This window comes from Schistocerca nitens, chromosome 1 (assembly GCF_023898315.1).
Source record: "Schistocerca nitens isolate TAMUIC-IGC-003100 chromosome 1, iqSchNite1.1, whole genome shotgun sequence".
Classification (NCBI taxonomy): Eukaryota; Metazoa; Arthropoda; class Insecta; order Orthoptera; family Acrididae; genus Schistocerca; species Schistocerca nitens.
Window position 1 is genome coordinate 1,162,057,696 of NC_064614.1, and position 25,243 is coordinate 1,162,082,938.

At 42.9% G+C, this 25,243-nt stretch overlaps 1 pseudogene; it reads right to left on the reverse strand.

The window, feature by feature from the left end:
• LOC126232832 (coenzyme Q-binding protein COQ10 homolog B, mitochondrial-like) overlaps positions 1-25,243 on the reverse strand; it is a 78,191-nt pseudogene that overhangs the window by 25,486 nt on the left and 27,462 nt on the right.

The window sequence follows — 25,243 nt, forward strand, 5'->3', positions numbered from 1 at the left end:
GGACGGTGGCAGGGGAGGAGTTTGAGGGGGGTAGGTTGCAGTTACTGGTGGAAGCAAGGTCCACCCACTGACTCCGAGCAGTAGCAGTGTCAGCCGAGGGGTGAGAGGCTGTGCAGGGGGGGGGGGGGAGGGGGGACAACAAACTGCACTTTTCTCTCGCAGTGCTGCCACTTCAAGCTACCTACTGTTTTCTTAAACAATCACTTCATAACGATAATGGTACATGTAGATGGTCAATGCTGGCAGCGGTGTCACACAAGCCAGTAGTGGGACGAAGTCGACCGATTTCAGCCAAATTATGGCCATTAACAGTTGCGTAGCTCTGCTTCAGAGTATTGTGAACAAATGGTACTGGTGTATGGACACGTGACACTACGACGTTCGGCAGGGTAGTATGACAACCCTGGTGTCACAGGAATACGATCAAACATGGTAGTGAAATATACTGTAAAGAAACACTCCGAATTCAAAATTAATGTCAAGAACACAATACAGTTAGAATAACATGGACAAGGTGTGCCACGTTACCACTAAACTTAACTGAAAAGAATAGATATCAGACTTCAGGTGTATTCTAGTTGTGTTACTATTTTCCTGAATGATTTACGTTGTTTGTTACGAGGTTACATCGTCATCGACTTTAAGGCAAGTTTTGTTAACAATGTGAAGCAAATAATCTTCGACTATAATACTCTGGTGTGAATTCGTAGTAATGCGCAGAAGCAAAAAAAAAAAATAAAAAATAAAAAAAAAAAAAATAAAATAAAAAAATAAAAAAATAAAAAATTGTAATAAATATATTTTAGTTTAATAAAAGATAATGAAGTCAATGTATTTTTCAAGGGTACATAATCCTAGATACTGAGATACTGGTATAATAATTACAACATCAGTCCCAGAGAAAGCTATTATTACCATTTCAACGTTGCTAATAGTTAATTTCTCAGCAGTAAGATAGACAGTGCGATGTGCGGCTCCTGACAGCAGGAGGCGTTTAGCACGTGCTGTATTGGTAAAGTGCCTCTGCAGTTAAGTAATTCAAGAAGCGTATAGTTTCCTATATACTCCTGTATCTGTGAAATTCGACAAATATTGTAAGATAGGCCACAGCAGCGCTAACAGTTGACATGAACAAGTAGAGATTGATGTCAAAAAAAGCCCATGGAGGAGAAGCGCATTGTGTCAACCGGAAGCCGAAGGACCTCCACAACCGCTCCTGGGTGCAACATCGGCTGCAGCCTGGACATCACGAGGCCAGCTCTGACGACTCGGTCGGCCGCCGAGGAACACAGCCAGCAGACCAGCAGGTGGCGACACAGCACGACTGCTAGCCAAAAGCACGTCAACCCTAGCATAACACTGGATGTACTCGATATGTTTACAAGGAATAAGTGTGTAGTGGACTGACAAAGCAGCCAGTCCACAGTGAAGTAGCCGAAAGGGCACGCGTCAACTCACGCCGTCTGGCGTTAAGGCTGGAACAGGATTCGTAATGAATGTGATAAAGAAAAGAACGTAGCTACTAGAACACTTAACTTTTATATTGTCCTTTGGTATACAGCATTCTGGATGATACAAGTGAGACTCTATCTGGAGGTACATGCAACGTTACAAATGGTTAATGGCGCCTTGCTAGGTCGTAGCCATTAACTTAGCTGAAGGCTATTCTAACTGTCTCTCGGCAAATGAGAGAAAGGCTTCGTCAGTGTAGTCGCTAGCAAAGTCGTCGTACAACTGGGGCGAGTGCTAGTCCGTCTCTCGAGACCTGCCTTGTGGTGGCGCTCCGTCTGCGATCCTGACAGTGGCGACACGCGGGTCCGACATGTACTAATGGACCGCGGCCGATTTAAGCTACCACCTAGCAAGTGTGGTGTCTGGCAGTGACACCACATTCCTCCCCCGCAAATCGGCGGACGGTCGTGTGATAAGGCTTCCGCCCGCCGTGGGGAGGACCCCATGTTGACGTATGCGATGTGGTGGGGAGCCTAACAACAGGCGAGGCTGTGACACGCGCACCCTGCCATTCGGTCCTAGGGGAGCTAGGAAACGCCTGAAAACCTAGTCCAGGGTGCACGTCAACATGCGGTGTATGCGCCCGTAATGAGATAGGAGGGGCCGAAGGGTCGACCTCCATAGCGTCGGGGCACCCGACGGGCGAAGACGACATCTGGTCCGGAGCGGGCAAGAGTGCCATGGCGGAGTACAGCTGGTCACGGGAAGCGAACGGCGGCGCGCGGCCCAGGGAGGCGCTGGGCGGCTGCAGCGAAGCGTCCACTGCGGGCGGCGCCGGCGGGAGAACAGGCGGCGGCGGCAGCGGCGCGTCGCCAGGGGGCAAAATGGAAGGCATCGTCGGTAACACCTGGGGATGAGGCGAGCCAGTAGATGGGTCCCCAGGGCGCTGACCGGACGGCACCGTCGCTGAAAGCAGACGGGGAGCGGCAGAACCCGTGCGACGACAGAGGCGCAGCTGATTGAGATGCCGACGCACCTCACCAGAGGCCCCCAAAACCAAATACATAGCGCGGCCGAGGCAGCAAAGAATGCGCCCTGCGAGCCAACGCCGTGAACCGCGATAGTTGCGATAGAAGACAACGTCGCCAGGAGCAAAAGCAGGAGTCTGCCGCTGCACAGGAACCTGATGCGGCGGATGCAGCAAAGACATCAAGGTTCAAGGACGACCATGGAGCAACTCAGCCGGCGAGCGACCATCGCGGGGCTGAGAGCGATGCGAAGACAAAAAGAGCAACAACGCGTCCTCCAGAGAATGCGACTCTTTCAACTTCAACATCTGTGACTTGAAAGTCCGGACCAACCGTTCAGCGGCACCGTTGGACTGAGGCGAAAACGGAGCGGATGTCAGATGTTGAATACCATTGGCCTTGCAGAATGACTGAAATTCGGCGGACATGAATTGTGGGCCATTGTCGGAAACAATAGACTGCGGAAGACCTTCAATGCAAAAAATAGCAGATAACGCTTGGATGGTGGCAGATGACGTCATGGAAGACATCCGGACAACAAAAGGAAAATTACTGAAAAAATCGACCACAACCAACCATCGAGCATTCCAGAATGGGCCAGCAAAATCTATGTGCAAGCGTTGCCAAGGGGAAGTGGCTTTCGGCCATGCAGAGAATTTCCGCGGCGGTGCGGATTGTTGTTCGGCACACGCCACGCAAGAAGAGCACATATTCGTAATCGCAGCATCGATTCCGAACCAAGTACAGTGCTGAAGAGCAAGTTGTTTCGTGCGCACTATACCCCAATGTCCTTGGTGAAGGAGCCGTAAGACAGAGGACTGTAACGAACGTGGGACCACGACTCTGGATTGATCATTATCCGAACGCAACAACAAAACACCACGTCGTACAAAAAGTCTCTCCTTGTGAGCAAAAAATCGGCGAACCAACGGATCCACGATCCGTGACTTCGACAAGGGCCATTGCGTAGCAACAAAACGCAAAACAGTAGCAATGACAGGGTCAGCAGCTGTGGCTGTGGCTACACGACGACAATCAATCGGAAACGATTCAACTACGTTATCGGTTTCCGTATCAATGAACATGCAAGCAAGTTCGGAAGAATCGAATGCTTTATCCTCAGCAACAGGCAAACGGGACAACGCCTCAGCGCTTCCGTGCTGAGCAGTGGACCGATACAAGATATCGTAGCGGTTGGCGACCTCATCACGCAATGCGTGGGGAACATTGCGCGCTCTGAAAAATTTTGGTTGCGCGTTTACTTTCAGTTCCAAATGAGCTTCATAGTTCTTAGCGCAACTAAGGCCCGGTGCAAAAATGTCTGCAAATTCTTCACATAGACTAGAAACACTGGCTGAAGGCACAGTCTGATTCACTGAGAGGACCTGATTGACGATAGACAAGTTAAACAACTGAAATAAATCTAAACCAAACAAGTTCACTGCCGAAGAAGTACGAAGAACATAAAAAGACACAAGTTTTGTTTGTCCCTTGTATGTGGCAAGAAGAGTGCACTGTCCTAATACAGGGATAGCTTGTCCGGAATAGCTATTTAACTTTACATTTGCGGCACGCAACGGAGGGGCGCCCAGTCGTTTGTACGTGGCGTGATTGAGCAATGAAACTGCAGCTCCGGTATCGAGCTGGAACGGTATCACTTGTCCGGCAAAGTCCAAATCTACAAAAAGTTTATTGTCCTGCTGACGACAAGAGCGACTGTTTTGTGCAACTTGAACAGACACTGGAACAGAATCACGCGCGACGTGACGGGATTTGCGTCGACGTCGACGCACACACTTTGTTGGACGAACACAGTCACTGTTAGCGAGAGGAACACTGGGCGGAGTGGATGTAACTACATGAATGTCCATGGGCGAAGGTTCCCGAGCCTGCTTGTCCTTGGTTCTATTCCGGCGCGAAGCAAAGGGCCTGGAATGGTTGTGATTGTCTGATCTGAGCTTTTTCTGGCAAACACTTTGAACATGCCCTTTCTTATGACAGTAAAAGCAAATAGCTTGGCGTGACGGGCAATTCTCACGCGAATGTCTAGTTGCACACCGCGGGCATGATTTCACTGCATTTGCTTGCTTGCGCGGGACACGTGGCGGTGCGGACGTGCGCGAAGGCTGTTTACAGGTCCGCGCAGCGCGCCCGGTAGGCCGGTTAATGCGACACACTGCTGGCGAAGTTTCAAATGATTCCTGAGCAAAGTCAAGTGTGTCTTGCCTATCTAATATGTCTATCACTTGTTGAAGGGAGGGATTGACTAGTTTCAAAATCTGTTCCTGTATGCGAACATCATAAACGTTCTGTGCTATTGCATCACGCACCATAGTATCTGAATAAGGGAGTCCACAGTCACATTCAAATGCACACTCCCTAGTAAGTCCTTGCAAAGTTGCAACCCACTCCCTATTAGTCTGACCAGCCGTACGTTTTGTACGAAAGAACGTATACCGTTTTGCAACGACATTGACTGTTTCCTTGAAATAGGCATCTAAAGCAGACAAAATTTCTTCGTATGACAGAGTTGCTACGTCGCGCCGGGGAAACAATTTCACTATCACACGGTAGGTGGACACACCTACACACGAAAGCAAAAACGGCTGCCGCTCATTACCTTGAATTCTGTAGGCGGCGAGATGAAATCCAAACTGTCGGGACCATTCCGGCCATGTCACGTTGGCCGCCTCGTAGGGCCTAAATCGAGGTGCAACAGCGTGTTGTGGCTGCGGTAGCGATGAAGCGGCGGCGGCCGCATCGTTTTGCAGCGCACGTTGACCCTGGACGAGCTGTCCAAGGGCATCCAACAAGGCCTGCGTCTGCTGATTCTGCAAGCGATAAAATTCGGACAGTACATCTGGAGATTGCGGCGAAGCCATGACACAAGCAATTTAATACAATACGAACGCTAAAGTCCCTTTGTAGACTCGTCGCCAATGTAGTGGACTGACAAAGCAGCCAGTCCACAGTGAAGTAGCCGAAAGGGCACGTGTCAACTCACGCCGTCTGGCGTTAAGTCTGGAACAGGATTCGTAATGAATGTGATAAAGAAAAGAACGTAGCTACTAGAACACTTAACCTTTATATTGTCCTTTGGTATACAGCATTCTGGATGATACAAGTGAGACTCTATCTGGAGGTACATGCAACGTTACAAATGGTTAATGGCGCCTTGCTAGGTCGTAGCCATTAACTTAGCTGAAGGCTATTCTAACTGTCTCTCGGCAAATGAGAGAAAGGCTTCGTCAGTGTAGTCGCTAGCAAAGTCGTCGTGCAACTGGGGCGAGTGCTAGTCCGTCTCTCGAGGCCTGCCTTGTGGTGGCGCTCGGTCTGCGATCCTGACAGTGGCGACACGCGGGTCCGACATGTACTAATGGACCGCGGCCGATTTAAGCTACCACCTAGCAAGTGTGGTGTCTGGCGGTGACACCACAAAGTGAGGCAAGGTATGGCGACGAGGTCACCGAAGACCGCCAGAAACAGTGCGGGTCCGAAGTGGAGAGTGCAGAGGCGGGCGCAGCGGTGGAGGGTCATCCTGGCGCGCTGCAGCCGCCGCACCTCCGCCCCCACCGCCTCCCCCTTTCTTGTCTCACCCGGCTGTCCTATGCGCGTCGCCAGCTCCTCCAGCTCAGCCTCGCTGCCCGCCGGCGGCCGGGTACTCCTAAGCAGCTGCCCACAGACGATCCCCATCATGTGTCGAAGTACCAGGACGATGCCAAAGAACTGCACGCGCCAAACCATTACGAATCCTTGGATGTATACGAAGACAGCTTCCGCCGGTTGGTGTATCGACATGTATGCTGTTGCTACTATGACGCACACACCAGTGTAAAGCAGGACGGTAAGCAACAGAAGAATTGATACAAAATGCGTTTTGTTTCCAATTTTCGTAATGTTATTACGTTCCCGGTTGGCGAGCAATGTGTCTGCTTGCTCCAAGAGTTCATGGATTTCGTCTATAATTTTATAACGAGTAAAGAGGCAAGTGCATATAGCTGTAAGCGGTTCTAACCAATTCAGTAAAGGAAATAACACATTTATCACATATATTATCGGCGGAGAGCCTGGAGGGACTTTTGTGTGTATTTCGACATAACTGGAATAAAGACCAGCGGCCAAGATACAGGTAAGCCATGGTAAAGGAATGACAACGACTGTCATTCTCGTTAATGACGATCTGCGACTTGTTGACGTAGAATTTGTATTTTCTCTGACATTCGGAGCCAAGCCGCACATTTGGAACAACAGAGATATGGGGCGAACTGCGTTTCTCAAACTACAGGGACTCATCTCTACACTGAATCTAGAAGGAAGGTATCTGGACGCCGCTCTTGAGACACCAGGGATGATACTCCCTTGTATTTCGTCTTGTGTAAGTCACACGTGTGTCTCTGTCTCAGATCGTGCACAGTGACTCAACCACTGAATGCACTGGTGAGATTTCCGCTCCACTAACCACACAGCTTATCACAAGAACAGTCGTCACAGCGTATTCTCCTCTCAGCTAGAATTGTCCTTAGTGACAGACCTCAGTGGCAGTACTAACGCGCAACCCTCACAATGTGCCCGACAAATCCCAATATCGTTAATGGATTGCATCGATCGAAGGTCACATGAATTAATTTTGTGTAAAGAGCTGGATAAACAGAACGTGTTCCCACAATGTCTGACGTGACAGACAGAAGTGACAGGCACCTTGACGACTGGAGCTTAACGCGAAATAAAAGCAAGAACACTTCGATTAATTCACTGACAACTCTGTTATGTAGCGACTTTGGCGTTGTTGGAAAAAGGAATAAGAGAAAAATGTGCCCATAATATATGTAAATGTCATTTATGTCTGTCTGCAAGCATTTCTGCTTTCTTAGCTCACTTGTTAGTCTATACCACTGTATACACAGGACCCAAGTTCAGTTAAGATCACAGCCAAAACTTTTTCATTGTAAAAACGATTGGGAGAGTATAATTTCGGAATATGAAGAAAATTTAGGGATTTTGTGAAATACAGTGACAGTTTCCGAGTTAAACAGGGATTCTTGAAAATCTTATCGGAGTTTTCATCGCTAGTATTCAGTATGGAGTCGAGGCGCTTTATGGGTATAATGGGCTACTTACCAAGCTACGTTGGCGGAGCACAAAGAGAAAAAGCAGCGTAGTTCTTTCGCTGTGGTAAAACTTTTGAATCAGTTAAGTTAAAGAGAAGACATGTGTGACAGTTTGTTTTCGCAGGAATAGCTATAATTACTGATTAGGATCTCAGTAAAGTATGATCCCAATGGTTCGTGAAAATTTCCGGCTATCTGATTTCGTCTTCCAGTGGAAACTAGCTTAGATGGCATATTCATCGGTTTTTAGGGTTTTCCCATGTAAGACAATGTCGGATAGCTATAAATTATAAAATATAATCGTTATTAAGTGATGGAGTATGCAAAATCATTTAACAGTATCGTCCACGACATCTGAAGTATTTTGTAGATAATATTTTCGATTTAGAATACACCGCACCAAAAGCACAGACTACAGTTCTTGTGCTCGTGATAACATAGTGTTGAAGTTTTATTTGTTAGTGTTATGCTTTAACTAACTGGGTAAGAGAAGACAGGCCTCACATTTTAGAATAACAAAAGTTACAGCTATTTTAGAACCTTGCTAAGCAGTGTCATAACGAATTTCCATTCTTCCGTCTCATAAATGTAGAAAAAATGCTGAAAACCTATATCTTCTATCACAGCTTTACGTTCCGCGACCACTAACATTATCTGCAAGAGTTGGATTCCGCAACTGATGGCACAAGCAATAAAATTCTTAAGCGTTTACGACTACATTGACAATGTGTAACTTCTCAGACGTTTCAAGGCCCTGCGGAACGCCGTCTGCAGCAGTGCTTGAAACGTCACATAATTTTACATGTTGACCAAGCGATGACATACCCCTAAGTATTTTATTGAGAGCAACATTATTGTATATGGTTTTATATATTATAAACGTCAGTGTCTTGGTGACATTCTGCTTTAATAAAACTTGTTGTGGACTGTTAAGGTAGCCAGTCCACAGTGAAGTAGCCGAAAGGGCACGCGTCAACTCACGCCGACCGGCGCGAAGTCTGGAACAGGATACGTGATGAATGTGATAAAGAAAAGAACGTAGCTACTAGAACACTTAACTTTTACATCGTCCTTTGGTATACAGCATTCTTGATGATACAAGTGAGACTCAGTAGATACATGAAGTTACTTATAGCGCCTTGCTAGGTCGTAGCCATTAACCCAGCTGAAGGCTACTCTATCTGCTCGGCAAATGAGCGAAAGGCTTCGTTAGTGTAGTCGCTAGCAATGTCGTCCGTACAACTGGGCGAGTGCTAGTACGTTTAGACCTGCCGTGTGGTGGCGCTCGGTCTGCGATCACACAGTGGCGACACGCGGGTCCGACATGTACTAATGGACCGCGGCCGATTTAAGCTACCACCTAGCAAGTGTGGTGTCTGGCGGTGACACCACAAAACTGATAACTGGTTTCGTCCTTGCAGCCATAATCACATCTAAAAATTTCAGAGGTGACACATAGGCAAGTAGTCAGTACGTAAACTTGTCATTGGCATCAAACAGTCCTTAATCACTTTACAGCATGCTGTTTGTGGTTTTGAACATTGGGCCAAAATGAGCAGGAGAAATAATTCGAATGCGTGTTCCTTCTAAAGATCGTAAGCAGTTTTAAAATTCCAGGTATTGCAAATAATAATCCGTTATTTTTCTGAAATCATCGACGTGTGCAGTTTTCATTGCGGATCATTTGACAATTTTCCAAAACACCTCTAGTCACCAGTCTTACAATTCTTGCAACCGATGCAACTATAACACGAAAACAAAATTCCAAATAATATAAATGTGGCAAGCATGGGTAGTAATAGTACTCCAAAAATTTATTGCGCACTAGTGAATTTGTAAATAAACTACGCCAATTATTTTTCTCTGAAGCGATGCCTTCCCATAGCGTCTTTTTGCTTCTGTCAGAAAGGCACCCTCCATTTGTCTGACTATATGACTGAGAAATATATAGGAAAGCTGTGAATGCAATGCCGATCAAAATTGTAAAGGTGCAGAAAAATCAATAATGCAAGAGTTAAGATTATTTTTAAAAGAAGGATTAAATTTCCATATCGTTAGCAAATGAAGAAATGGTTTTCCTTCTCTACACACTGCTCTCACCAGATGTGGTTTCGCAAGAGGTACACTTGATGTGTAGCTTTCATTAACTGGAGGAAAACCAATAACAAGATCAGCCTTAAAATATCCTGATCGTTTTGAGAAAACTATAGTTTTTTTACACAGTGGAACAAATTTCTTACAATTCTCAACGTCAGAAATCATATCACACATTTGTTCCATGGATTACAGAACTAGCTTTCTCCCAGAACATTCCTTCTTCACGTCGCTGATTGCAGAAAAACTGAAGACTGCTCGGTAATCTTGATTGCTTATGTCTTTAGGGAGAAACGTAATAATTTTCTATGGTTAATACTTGACTTGTGTCTTACGAAGACGTTTCCACATGTGACTGAGCATCTCAATAGACAGCTAGAGCGTATCATCTGGCGGCCAAACCATGAATTCCTCCCTGATGCCATCGTTAAAGTTTTACAACTTCTCTTGGTGAAAATTCTTTGTTACAAAAAGCCAAAACTTTTGTCTTTGCACAAAGATAAATACTAGAACTGTGGACAGACCAGGATCACTATGTCTGCTACAAACCTGTTCGTACAGGCTAAATCTGAAGTTCTCTCTCCGCCATCGTAAAAAACTTCAGTGAAAAGTTTGCTTGAAAATAAGATAGTTATCGTAAAAGCAGATAAAGATAGCTCTATCGTCCGTATACCACACGATGATTACGTACGTAAGACATCGTTTTTTTTTTTTTTCGTTCTAATGACATAGCGCAACTTACAAGCAACCCTCCTATCAAATTCTTTGGTCAGTTGAAGATATGTGTCAATGGTTCGAGCATTCTTTTTGCATCCTAGGATGCTATACGCTGCCAGATACCTATGAATGCAAAACTACCAGTTATTCGGCCACATATAAAGCTGCGTAAGAGTGATTTCCAATGTGTAAAATTGTGGATGAATGCCAAAGTCCAAATTACAAAATTAACGGTTTTTGCTGTGTTAAGCTAAAATCTGCATTCGCTTTTGAGGAAACCTGGTCCATAAAAAATAGTTATGAAATGGTTATGGCAAGATAAAATAAGATTCCAAATTGAGACAGTAATGATGTCCCTTTATACAACCAATTTGTATACAAATGTTCCAACTGAAGATGTTCAAATGTGTGTGAAATCTTATGGGACTTAACTGCTAAGGTCATCAGTCCCTAAGCTTACACACTACTTAACTAAATTATCCTAAGGACAAACACACACACACACATGCCCGAGGGAGGACTCGAACCTCCGCCTGGACCAGTCGCACAGTCCATGACTGCAGCGCCGTAGACCGCTCGGCTAATCCTGCGCCAACTGAAGAGAATTTGAAAGTCGTAAGATTGAATTCTCTTAAATATCTGAAACTTGCAGTAGGGGAAATTATTGAACTGTTAGGTTTGTTGCGTATAGCGCCAACCTTCAACTGTATTACTTTTAGCAGTAAGACTTATCTTCTAAAAGACGGCCTGGCAATGGGTTGCTGCATTTCTGACGTTTGTCGATATTTTTATTAATGATAGAAAGAAAATTCCTTGCATATGCTTGGTAAGTGTCTAATAATATAAGTTGGTATCGTAGGCATTTAGATGACTTTTCTAGCACTTAGATAAACAGAATAAAGCATGATAGACGTAGCAGGCTCCTTTAATCTGTTGCACTCAAAAGCATGCGTCACGGTAGGGTTGGAATCAAAAAGAGGTCCTAACTAGTTAGGCCTGAATACTACTGTAAATCTACAGATTTTTGTTCGGATATTTTCAGAAAACCATCCACCACAGATCTAATTATGAATGTGGACTCTTGCCACCCAAGGGGTCATAAGCGTGGATTCTTCCGGTCTGTACTGGTTCAAATGGCTCTGAGCACTATGTGACTTAACATCTGAGGTCATCGGTCCCCTAGAAGTTAGAACTACTTAAACCTAACTAACCTAAGGACATCGCACACATCCATGCCCGAGGCAGGATTTGAACCTGCGACCGTAGCGGTCGCGCGGTTCCAGACTGAAGCACCTAGAACCGCTCGGCTACACCGGCCGGCCCCGTCTGTATTCAATAGGTTAGCTAAACTTGACTTAAACTCAGCATGAAATTGATATAGTCACACAAATGGGTTTGAAGAACGGTTACACTGAACGTGAGAACGCGGCATTTGTGAATCGGTTTTCAATGGAAAGAAAAAAACCTTTTTCCACCTAAATTTTCATCTATTCAGGGCATTTCTGTGAACGAATCGCCAATACATTTAAAGGCCAATATGCAAATTGGCTTCCAGACGCTCAAGAAATTACGATAATTTTGCGTACATCTGTTGGGAGTATATAAAGTCAGTTGTGGATGCTGTGATAGTGTTAATAGAGCGTGACTTTTTAACCAGCCGAGAAGCTTGGTTAGATACGCATACAGCGAAAAGGCTTAATTTAAATACTTTGGAAGAAACTGATATACAGTATATGAGTATTTTAGTGCTAACCAACATGGAACCTTGAATGAACAGATTCGCTCCTATAGAAAATAGTTTGTCGATATTTTTTAGGATTTTTCATGAGCATGGCTGTGTGTGGTGCCAGTGTCTGATTCCGGTTAACACTACTGTTTCCTTCTAAATTTTGTACCGTACATCACTCCTGTCCCGCCTCCCTTCCTCTCTTTCCTCACCCCCCCTCCCCTTTCCCTGCCCGTCTCTAATTTCAACTGTCTGTGTCTTATATTCTATGTTTTGGGATGTAGGACTACACTCGGTATTTCATATATTTAATTTACAACTTTTGTAAAGCGTAACAAAAAGCTACCTTTTTTGACGTTTGATGGTGCATGGTACCAAGTAACATTTCTTGGTTTTATTTATACACTACTGGCCATTAAAATTGCTACACCAAGAAGAAATGCAGATGATAAACGGGTATTCATTGGACAAATATATTGTCCAGGAACTGACATGTGATAACATTTTCACGCAATTTGGGTGCATAGATCCTGAGAAATCAGTACCCAGAAAACCACCTCTGGCCTTGATATTTGTACATTACAAAATTTTCTTAGGAATGCACAACTTGATTAAGACGCGCCGTTAAGGGTCGCGTGTGCGGCCGGCACTGTAAGCAGCATCAGACTGACAGGCGCGCGCGCCGTCGATGTTAGCAAGTCGGCACCTTGTATCGCGCCATCTAGTATTGAATGCTTGTAATTTACAGTGACAACAGCTGTCAGAAGCATTGGAACAGGAGTGCACGTAATGTGCTGATTACATTATGTCAGATAGTATGTAACAGATCGAAAGTTGATCAAAATATTATACTGTAAAACAGGGAGAAAGACAACAATATTTAAGGCTACAGTACGGGAAGCATAATAGCAATATTCCGCGTTAAGTGAGTTTAAGCAAGGGCTTTACACCATCAAAGAAATATTTATCACGTAATTGTAATTGCTCATTGTGGATTAAATGGTCTTTACGGGAAAAATGTTTGAAAATTTCCAACTGTTCAAGAATATCAAGTCTGAAGCCTTTCTCTTCCGTATGTAAGATACTAATATCATGAAGATCTTTAGGTTTGTGTCCTGTGATAAGAAGGTGGTCAGCGAATGACGAGTTATGTACGTTCGTACCTGTTTTCCCTAATGGATGCTCTTTATATCTAATCGAAAAAGCTCGTCCAGTCTGTCCTATTTAATGAGCTGAGCAAGTATCACAGGTGATTTTATAAACGCCTGAGTTTTGCAGAGGCGACCGTCTTGGTTTTAAATTATGGATAAGATAATTTTTGAGAGAGTTGTTGGTAGAGAAAACTATGTTGCAGCCATATTTATTTTTAAGGAGACGTTGCAATCTGTAGGTTGTTGGCCCTACATACGGTAAAGAGAAGTATTTCTTCAAGTCGCTAGGTTCGTCAATAGTGGTCCCAAGCGTGGTAATTCTGTTATTGGTTTTCTGTCTGAAGACATCATCTACTATATTTGGTTCGTAACCATTACTAACTACAATGGTTTTAATTAGATTCAATTCGGGTTTTAATTTTTCAGAGGACAAAGGGGTAGAGATTGCTCTATGAACATCAGAGTGAAAAAATGCTTTTTTGTGAGATCGTGGGTGTGTGGAACAGGCTGGCACAGTTTCGTCAGAAAAAAAATCCTTACGAAAAACATTGAAAGAGATATTGTTATTCACTATTGTCAAAGTTAAGTCTAAATAATTTAACTGACGGGAGCTGTTTTCAAGTTCACATGTGAAGGTGATTTTTTCATGTAGTTTGTTAAAGATCTCGAACAGGTGGTTAATGCCATCGTTCGTTCCGTTATAGATGATTGAAATGTCATCGACGTACCTAGAATATGAAACAATTCCTAAGGTGGTATTGGAAAAATTTTTGAAAAATGTCTCTTCTAGAGAGTTCATAAAAATGTCTGCTAGGATGGAAGATAAGGGATTGCCCATAGCAAGACCATCAGGTTGTTGGTACAGCTGTCCATTGAATTCGAAATAATTGTACTTTGTTACGATCTGCATTAGGTTAATGAAATCAGTGATCTGTTCATCAGAGAGTTCTTTTTTGAACAAACGTAAGTTATTCTCTATGATATCTAAAGTCGTTAGTACAGGCACATTGGTATAAAGGTTTTTAATATCAAATGAGAACATCTTTGTGTTTCCGTCGCAGTGTATGTCTTTTATTTTGTTGATAAGGCTCTTACTGTTAGCTATAGAGTAATTATTTCGAAAAACATAAGACCTTTTTAATTTATCATGAAGGAATTTTGCCAGATCGTGGTAAGCGCTGTTCATACTATTAGAAATAGGCCGAATAGGGTGATTTATTTTGTGGACCTTAAACTGGGACCGAAGCTTAGGCGGCTGGGGGTTCATGTTAAACAGCTGTTTTTTCTGGAATGGCTTAAGTAAGGAATTTGCATCATTGACCGCGGATTTAATTTCTTTTTGTAAAATTGGGGTAGGATCTACCTGTAGCTCAGAAATATTGTTTTCCTCAAAAAATTCTAAAGTTTTTGCTTCATATTCATCTTTTGTAGCAATAATAAGAGAATTACCTTTATCTGATTTTGGTATCAGAGCATCATTATCTCTAAGTTTAACATTAATAGAGTTGATTAATTTTTTATCATAATTGACATTTTCAGGGCGAACTACATTTCTACTAAGCAAATTACATACATCTTGAGCAATTCTGGTCTGTTGCGATCTTTCGATTTTTACACTATCTAGACCAGTTTTAAGTTCAACAATGATATTTTCTATTATATGCTGATCAGATAAGTTTGGTTTGACATTGTATTTTAAACCTTTTCTTAATAAAGAGATTTCACCTTTAGTAAAAATTATGTCAGTTTTATTTAAAATCCTATTACAAAACTTATGATCACTTTTTTCAAAATTATCAGTGCACTGTGCCTTGTTTACAGGTAAAAGGCGAAGAAGTTTATCCAAGTTTTTCTTATGTCTGTTATAAATGACTTGCCTATGCACTTCTATGCTGTTGCTATTGCGACTATTTAGGGTTGCTTCTCTGGTGAAACACACTTCACCCGTGAGAAGTACATAGGCAGGGAAGTAAGGACAGGCTGTAAGGCGCTGCAGGAACCATTATCTGAACACGAAAGAAGATCGGAAGTCAGCAGGAGTCAAAGCATGCACTTCGTGTTGATGATAGGAATTTAGCTGCATTTCCCGTAATGCTAGCCATACAGTACTCTGCGTAACATTTATTTAAGGGGCAGGTGATCGAGGGCAAGCGTCTCAAGCACTGGACAAGCCCTATGTCTTCTAAGTCGGGACTTTATGTAGTTGGCCATCCTCTTCGGTCGATGTACTGTGGCAAAAAATACCCTGTTTCACTTAATAGGTGGTAGAGTCTTGCACACATAATGAGAGCCATATGCCTTATACGCGGATATTTGGTCCTATAGAACCTACTCGCTTGATTGCTGCTTCCATTTGCTTGGTGTCTACAAGTTTTGACACTGGGTACATCTTCATCCGGTTTGAGCTGATCGACATTAACACTTCAACCTATAAACGCAGACTGCAGTCTACTACAGTACAGAAATCGTACACCAGAAGTACTCGTATCAGTACGCAGTAAACCATCTGCACTGGAATTAGTGGCATTATTACCCCAACCTCTACATCTAAGTGCTCTCTGGAATTGGCTACCCTAAAATCTTAGACAGTACCAGTACATGTTCGGTATTCTTCTGTTAGAGGTATCAGAACGCCGCTTGTAATTTTTGACTCGGTCTTTTCCGGACGAGAGTCCCTTAGCTCACACTATGAAACGTCCCCTTTGAAAAATTTATACAGGACTGTGCTTAAACTGACGCACAATATTTTTGTTAGCGCAACGCAATCTGACTTTCAGAATTCCCTACAAAAGAATGGCCCTGACTAACATTAAACTATACCTTTCACAAATCACTAAATCACTTACCTCACAAAAATCTTCGTTACTCCCACTACTGCAATACAGCGAGCGCCACTACTGCCAGCTAAATAAAAGATTCAAACTATGGAAGGCACTAACTACTGATAGGGATAGTTAGCAAATGAAAGATATTAATAGAGAACAAACATTGTATTTACCTTGATATCATCATTTATAAATATAGCAGTTCATGACAAATTTCAAAACTCCGCCATCTCTCTCCCCACATCCACCACTGCTGGCAGCTCACCTACAACTGCCCGACGCTACGCGCTGTTCACAGCCAGCTGCCTAACACTACAATGGCGAGTATTACAACAATGCAAAGCAGCCACAGACTGCACACAGCACAGCCAGTGATTTTCATACTGAGGTGGCGTTACCAATAAAAAAACCTAAACAGCCTACTTACATAGCCCCCATGCTACCCACAAAAAATTTTACAAATTGTGTTGGACAGTGGCAGTCTCATATAAAAATATTTCACAGGTCGAGAATTTGCGTTGCAAATGTGTAGAAACAAAATCCTATGAATATAACAGTGTTCAAAAAGTTTTCGTCGGCATTGTGATACATTCACGCATTGACACACATTTCATAACTCTTAAAGTACGATTCTTGGTTTCCAACAACCTTCTTCACAAACCATAGTCCCTAACTTCTATTCATTATTCATATACATATAAACACGTAATCACATTCCTTATATAGCATCAGCTTATTGGTCATAAACATACCTCAACAGCATAATACACATCGTCGTCGTAAAAATAACATCATAACACCTCAGTCAAATCTCAAAATCGTCGTAGCTTCCTCCAATAATATCAAAACTTAAAAAAATTCTCTGCTCATGTCAAAAGTGTCATCTACCTCAAATGTACTTTAAAATCATGCTCCCTTACCAAATACATCATTCAAAGCTCTCATAGTATCACAATGGTTCCGAAAAAATATGAACAGTTCACAAAGTACAGACAAAATACAATTTCATAAGTGTGAAATTACCCAACTGTGAAATTGCGTAAACATCTGTCACTGACGTAGTAAAAAGAATGTTTGTTTCTCTGTCAAATAATCAGATAGCTGTGTAATTTATGTGTTGGAAAAATATGGAACCGATGTCTAAAGTTGTATAAGCAAATACCATATTAGCTAGGGCTCCTTGTGCTCGCCAAACATATGGTACACAAAGTAAGCGTGTACCCCCCTGAGGATTAATGTAATTATACCCTCAGGTGTTACAGATTACAGCAATGGAATGAAATGTATCACGGAAAACTTTCTTTGCAATTCAAAAATCTTTAAAAATAAATGTTTTAAGTACAAAATTAATCACTCAAATACGTGTCCTGTAGCGCTAAACTGTGCGTCATGTTGTAAGATAATCTCTGTGGAAGTCTCGTAGTTATCGTCCTCCGAAAGCTAAGTTCTGCAGAAGTCAATGTACTTACCTCATGATAAACAAAAGTGAAATGCTTTGCGTATAGATATCTTAGTTATTACGCTTATTGTTGTGATGAAGAAAGTACTGTGCTGTGACGTATTGTTGTGCCACGGAAAAGGCTGTCTCATTGTAGCTATACCACAAAAGTTAAATACTAAAACATGTTTTACTTTCCAGAAGAATTCAGAAAAATTGTGCAGATATAAAACAGATACACTGCAAAAGCAACATTGTAAATTGTCACTCATTAGTAGCGTCGTGATAACATCGTGTAGCTGTCACATAAACTAACCACTGTGTCCTCTGGTATCTCACAGAAAGCACCTTGAGTCCAGAATATATTTTCAAGTAAACCAAAATGTTGCATTAAAATCTCAAGTTAAAAAAGCACATTATTTCTCAATAAACGGTTTTACGTGTGAAATCTGGTGTAAACCTTTGCTCTTCCTAGTACGCAGAGTTTTAACTTTAACGCAATTATCAAGTGGTATACGTCGGTAAAGAATACTGGAATTTTTCTCAAGGTTAGCGTCTATGTTATTTTTCCCTGAGCCAGCTGGCGCACGCGGCTGCCTGCTGTGCGAGTCATTGTCTGTCTCTTTGTTGGCGCGCGCCGTTATTGGGATTAGGAGACCTAACTTCTACAAATTCACTTTGACGAGAAGGCCCTGCCCTGTTTAAGTCCGGCCAGTTTTGATGTAATTCAGGTCTGTCGTTACGATCATATCGTCTATCGTCATGTCGGTAGTTTCTGTGGTTTCTTTCTTGTCGATTAAGTGGTGGAGAATTTCTCCCTGAATCGTAACTGCGCGCTGGACCGTTGCGTCTAAAGTTATTCTGTCTCCCGTAATAATAATTATTTTGGTTCCCATATTGTCTGTTTCTCTGATTGTCTCTGTAATAGTCATTACCGCGGAGAGGTGATCTTTCCCTGTAATTATTACTACTCTGCCAACGGTTGTCATACGGGTGGTGTCTGTTTTGGTCACGATTTACGTTATAAGAATAGCCTTGTCGTGTATTATTTCTGTCATCGCGGAATTCTGACAGATGTGACCTGTAATTGTTGTGCTCCTGTTCTCGCGTTCCGCGATTGTCAGTGTCAATTTCCAGTTCTTGTAACAGTCCCTGAAAAGCTTCAATGTCGTCTTTGCAACGTCCTGCTAAAATAATATTTCTTAAATGTTCAGGCAATTTCATTAAGCAAATGCGGATGAGTTCTGAGGGGCTGTATGGGTTTGACAGGTACTGATTCTTGTGCAACATGTCTTCAAAATATTTCACAAGACTGGAGAATTCAGATTGTTCGAAATGTTTCATCATTATGATGCCATGTTTTACTCGGTCTTGTGTGGCTTGAGACCAATATGCTGAGAGGAAGGCATGGTAAAATTCTCCTTCACTATGACAATCGTGAATGACCGAACGCATTCTTACAACTGGTTCACTCTCTAAATAGCCACACATAAATTCTAATCTGTGTTCTAACGACCAGTTGGGAGGAAAACAATGAGAGAATTGATGAAGCCACGCTTGTGGATGAATGTCGTTGGCAGAATTCTTAAACGTTTTGAATTTACGTGTAGTAATGAACAGCTTATAGTCAAAGTCATCGTGTCGGCGAGTAGCATATCGGTCATTGTTACGTCGTGTCGGCGGTTCCATCTCAAAATTCGGTGTGCCTTGCCAATTTCTTTCATAATTTCCGAAGTGTCCTGTGTTATTATTTTGTGGTTGTTCCGCATTTCTATGTCCCTCTTCCCGTATTGGGGCGCGAGTGTCCTCTGAAATACGTAATTCTTGTATTACCTGTGTCAGCTGATCTTGTACTTCGCGGATTTCTCTTTTGTACTGTGTATTGAATTGATTTTGATTTTGTTTGAATTTTCTAATTTCTTCATACTCTTCAGTGTCAGTGAAGGCTACAGGTGTTGTGTCATTCAGATCATCATCTACCTTCGTAGATAAGTTAGTGAACTGATCTGAAAGTTCGGCTACTTTATCCGATAATGTACTTATTTCCTCAGTGTGTTTTTCTGAACCAAATTTCAGAGTATCTACTGTGTCCTTTAAGTTTTCCTGAGTTTTTGCAAGTTGCGTAACCGAATCGGTAGATGCAACTGAGTCAAATTTAGCTTGCAAGGTCTCATGATTTTCATGAACAGTAATTTGCAGTTCTTTTATGGCTGCTTCGTGATTCTGTAGTGCATTTTCATGACGCGAAAAAATAGGTTGGAAATGCTCACAAATTTGTGTTTTTACGTCATTACAGACTTTTTGACATTTCGATTCAATGTGATGTAACTCAGTAGTTAAATCCTCACGTGTTTGTTCAAGAGTTTGCTCCAATGAGTCTAACTTTTGAAGATTTTGTTCCATTGCGTCTAACTGTTGCTGTGTTTGTCTCTGGTGTTGTTCCATTGTGTCTAACTTTTTAAGATTTTGTTCCACTGTGTCTAACTTTTGAAGATTTTGTTCCATTATGTCTAACTTTTGAAGATTTTGTTCCATTATTTCTAACTTTTGAAGCTTTTGTCCCATTTGTTGCATTAATTGTAATAACAGTGCACTGGTGTCTGAAACATGTTCCTCAGTGCTATTCGGCAGTGAAGTTGCACCGGCAACATTCACATTTTGACAAGCAGAAAATGTGTCTTGACTCATTTGAGAAAACGGTGAGGACCCAAAACCTGAGTCTACAATATTTGAAAAATTGGGTCCTGTCATTCCCGATTCCTGAGGCGAGCTGTTGCCGACCGATCGATCGATAATGCTTCCCTGCTCACTGATTGTTTCACTGTCTACGCCATTGTATGCCGCCCGCTCCATTTCCCTATGCACAATTATCAAATTATTACTTTGAACATCAGTTAATTCATTACTCGGTGGCGCTAACACACTGCTTTCGTTTTCACTGTCATTTCGCAGTTTACTTTGGAGCCTAGTATTACGTTTTTCACACGCCATTATTGTCACAGTATTTCACACGACAACACAGAAAAACACAATTTGAATAGCAAAAATAAGAGAACACATTAACATAACACTGAAAATAATATCTAGTTAATTGCAGCTGCGAAATACTTGGTGCAAATCTACATGCATACCACAACTGTTTTACTGTACAACAATGAAAGACTGCAACTACAATGGAAATTCTCTCTATAATTACGCGCTGGCAATAAACAAAAGCTACACTAATTACACAAACTACAAGAAAAAATCAGACGATTCCAGTGAGGTATCCTCGGCTAAGGGTCGCCATATGAAACGTCCCCTTTGAAAAATTTATACAGGACTGTGCTTAAACTGACGCACAATATTTTTGTTAGCGCAACGCAGTCTGACTTTCAGAATTCCCTACAAAAGAATGGCCCTGACTAACATTAAACTATACCTTTCACAAATCACTAAATCACTTACCTCACAAAAATCTTCGTTACTCCCACTACTGCAATACAGCGAGCGCCACTACTGCCAGCTAAATAAAAGATTCAAACTATGGAAGGCACTAACTACTGATAGGGATAGTTAGCAAATGAAAGATATTAATAGAGAACAAACATTGTATTTACCTTGATATCATCATTTATAAATATAGCAGTTCATGACAAATTTCAAAACACCGCCATCTCTCTCCCCACATCCACCACTGCTGGCGGCTCACCTCCAACTGCCCGACGCTACGCGCTGTTCACAGCCAGCTGCCTAACACTACAATGGCGAGTATTACAACAATGCAAAGCAGCCACAGACTGCACACAGCACAGCCAGTGATTTTCATACTGAGGTGGCGTTACCAATAAAAAAACCTAAACAGCCTACTTACAACACTGATACCTTTCCAATTCTCCGTCATCCCTGAAAGTCTGTAACTCCATTTGAAATATATATACGGTATGTCTCTTCTAAGAGTCGTCAGGCGATTTTTCTATGTTGTTCCAACAGACTATTGTAGTTTCGTTTTTGCGAAGTGTAGCTCCAGGCAACCCAAAAAAAAAAAAAAAAATACAGCTCCTCACGTCGTTCACATTATGCCTAGAATCGACAGGAAGCGTCGATTTGTTGCCTGTTGCAAAGTAAATGTTTTTTATATCTGATTTTTACCTACCCATCAACAGATAGCTCCCAAGTTAGTCTACTATGACATTTGTTTTATCGACATGTATTAACAGGGACGGTAAAACACAAAGAATACCCAGTACTTCGAAAGCTACAGGACAGCCCTGGTCCGCGCTGACTGCTACGCCATGCAGCAGCACTGCTCAGCCGCTGCTGGAGTACTAGGTTATTCTTCGTGCTTTCTGTCTCTGTTAATCGCATGAACTAATCTGGGACCGTTCTGTCGAATGGGTACATAAAATTGCGATTTAAAAATCATTTTGTTTGTAACGGGAAGGAAACCGACGCTTTCTATCTAAACTGGGAGACCCATGAGGGACGTAACGAGCGCTATTTAATTGGGCTGAATGCAGCTAGTCATTGCGACAACGCAGTTGCAAATATCTGCTGAAACACTAGAGAAAATGCGCCTCACGGCCCATGACAGAGACACCTGGCACGTATATACGAGGCCTATTCGGAAAGTAAGTCCTGATCGGTCGCGAAATGGAAACGACTGTGAAAATAAATAAATAGTTAGCTACACCTTACAGCTACTTCTCTATATAGTCGGTGCTCCGACTTAAACATTTGTCATATTGCTGTACCAACTTTCCAGTCCCTCGATATAGAAGGCGGACGCCTGTGCTTTCCGTCAATAATCTACGCTCGTTTAAAGCTGGTTGTCTGTGCGCAAATGTTGTCTTCACAGCCAGCGATTCATGTGAGGAGATATGAAACCCCGAACGAGCCAATTACGAGCTGAGTTGTGGGTGGTCAAACGCTTCCCACCGAAAACGCTGCAGGAACGTCTTCATTGCTCCTGCAGAGTGCTGCCAAAAATTGTCATGAAGAACGAAACGCATGACAGTTAATGTTTTGTTGGCTGCACGACATCAGGCGAAATCTCTCACTAGGCACTCATACCTAACGGTAGACCTTATTTTGTAGGCATCTTTAAATGCTGACTGCTCTCAGAATTGAAAAGAGTGTCTTGTACCATTGACGGGCATACTATACTGGAGAGCTATCCAACACATCTGCATCGGCTTTTCACAGTGGTTTCCATTTCGCGACCGATCGGAACTTATTTTTCGAATAGCACTCTTGTATATATTTTCGTCAGTACCTCCAGTTCGTCGTTGTAAGCATCGAGACATCGTTATCTTCTGTGGTACCGATGCGAGATGCCGACTCTGTTGCCGGGCGGGGTGGCCGAGCGGTTCTAGGCGCTACAGTCTGGAACCGCGCGACCGCTACGGTCGCAGGTTCGAATCCTGCCCCGGGCACGGATGTGTGTGATGTCCTTAGGTTGGTTAGGTTTAAGTAGTTCTAAGTTCTAGGGGACTGATGGCCTCAGTAGTAAAGTCCCATAGTGATCAGAGCCATTTGAACCATTAGTCTTCTACGTCTCTTCAAAGCAAAGAGTCTGACATGGCCACGAAACATCACAGTCGACTTAGTTGCGAACGTAGTAGTTCCTCGCAGAAGTATTTCTGGTCGCACGAAAAAAATATGTGGGTCATAATTAGAACAGGGACTAACGACAAAAATGGTTCAAATGGCTCTGAGCACTATGGGACTCAACTGCAGTGGTCATGTCCCCTAGAACTTAGAACTACTTAAACCTAACTAACCTAAGGAAATCACACACACCCATGCCCGAGGCAGGATTCGAACCGGCGACCGTAGCAGCAGCGCGGCTCCGGACGGGAGCGCCTAGAACCGCACGGCCACCGCGCCCGGCGCTGACAACACTTTGTGCGTGTGGTATCGTTCAAAGATCTCGCATCAATACCACAGAAGAGAATGATGTCTCGCTGCTTACAACGACGAATTGGAGGCACTGACGAAACCACAAACTCTCTCAGCTTCGTAGCGCCACCGCACCGAGACACCGGTATACTGTTCAGCCTATAAGAGGTAGGCTTGCCCCAGTCTGTGACCTCCGATTAAGCTGACAACATCGTCTAGTTAGGATACTTGTGTTACTCATGTCTTCGATTCAGGTGTCACTCTGAACTTTGTGACTTTGTACTTCAAGAGAAGAGTTTGGTGAACATGTGCATCAAGTGCTGCTTTAATACGAGGGTGGTTTGTTAAGGTCTCGGAACGGAAAAAAATGTACTTACATCACGGAATCCTTTTTTAATATTCAATGTAGTCTCCTTTCAGATTAATTCACTTGGTCCAACTATGTTCCAGTGCCTTGATCCCATCTCGAAAATGAGTTTCCTCCAGGCATGCAAAATATAACTGCGCCTATCAATTCTTTGTTCGAGGTGAATCTTCGTCCACCAAAAAAAATTTTCAGTTTTGGGAAGAGACGGAAGTCTGACGGAGTCATATCAGGTGAATAAGGCGGGTGTGGAAACAATTCATACCTTAGTTCGTGTAATTTTGTCATTGGTACGGCGCATGTGTTTTTGATCCAGCGACGAGCGTCAAGACACCCATCTTGCAGATAATTTTTTCGTTTCTAATTCTTCGGTTAAAGTGTGATATACCCTTTCAGATGACATCTGGCAAGCTTGAGCAATTTCACGCAATTCCAGTCGGTGATCTTCCACGATCATTTTGTGAACTTTTGCAATGATTTCTGGAGTAGTGACATATCTTGGGCGTCCACTGCGCAGATCACCAGCTCCCCCGACGAAATTTAAATTCATATGTCCACTTGGCAACAGTTGAATATGAAGGAGCAAAGTACCGCCATTGTACTCTGGAAATAGGCATCAATGTCCTTTGCTTTCATACCTTTCTTTACGAAGTACTTAATCTCTGCTGGAATCTCGATTTTTTCCATCTTCGCACATCAATATGCGGGAACAACAACAGAACCACGTCACCGCCACAGCTCTGTTCCAACAGCACTCACGTGGCACGTGTTTACAGGCAACAGTCCAATGAATATCACGTGAACAACTCGTTGCGCTAGCGCTGACCTCTCGTCGTGATTGTGAGAACTTTTCAAACCATCCCCGTATTCAAAGACGATTGAAAATATTTGACACATTCCTGTGGCTATGCATTGTATAAAGTGAAGACGCGCGGGGTATCCGCGCGGTCAAGGCGCTTTGTCATGGTCCTTGTGGCTACAATTGTCGGAGGTTCGAGTCCTCCCTCGGGCATGGGTGTGTGTGTGTGTTGTGCGTAGCGTAAGTTAGTTTCAGTTAGATTAAGTAGTGTGTAGGCCTAGAGACCGATGCCCTAGCAGTTTGGTCCCATAAGGCCTTAACACAAATTTCCAAATTTTATAAAGTGAAGTAAATCTTTTAATCATTCTCTTACATCATCTTCATCAAACTCAGCAACCCACCTAATAGTGTGTGGCGGAGGGTACTTTCGGTACCACTATCTGATCCCTCCATCCCTGTTCCACTCGCTAACAGTGCGTGGGAGGAATGATTGTCGGTAAGCCTCTGTATTGGCTCTAATTTCTCATATTTTCTCCTCGTGGTCAATACGCGAGATGTATGTGGGGGGAAGTAATATGTTATCTGACTCCTCCTGAAAAGTGCTGTCCCAAAATTTCAGTACTAAAGTTCTCCGTGATGCACAACGTCTCTCTCGTAACGT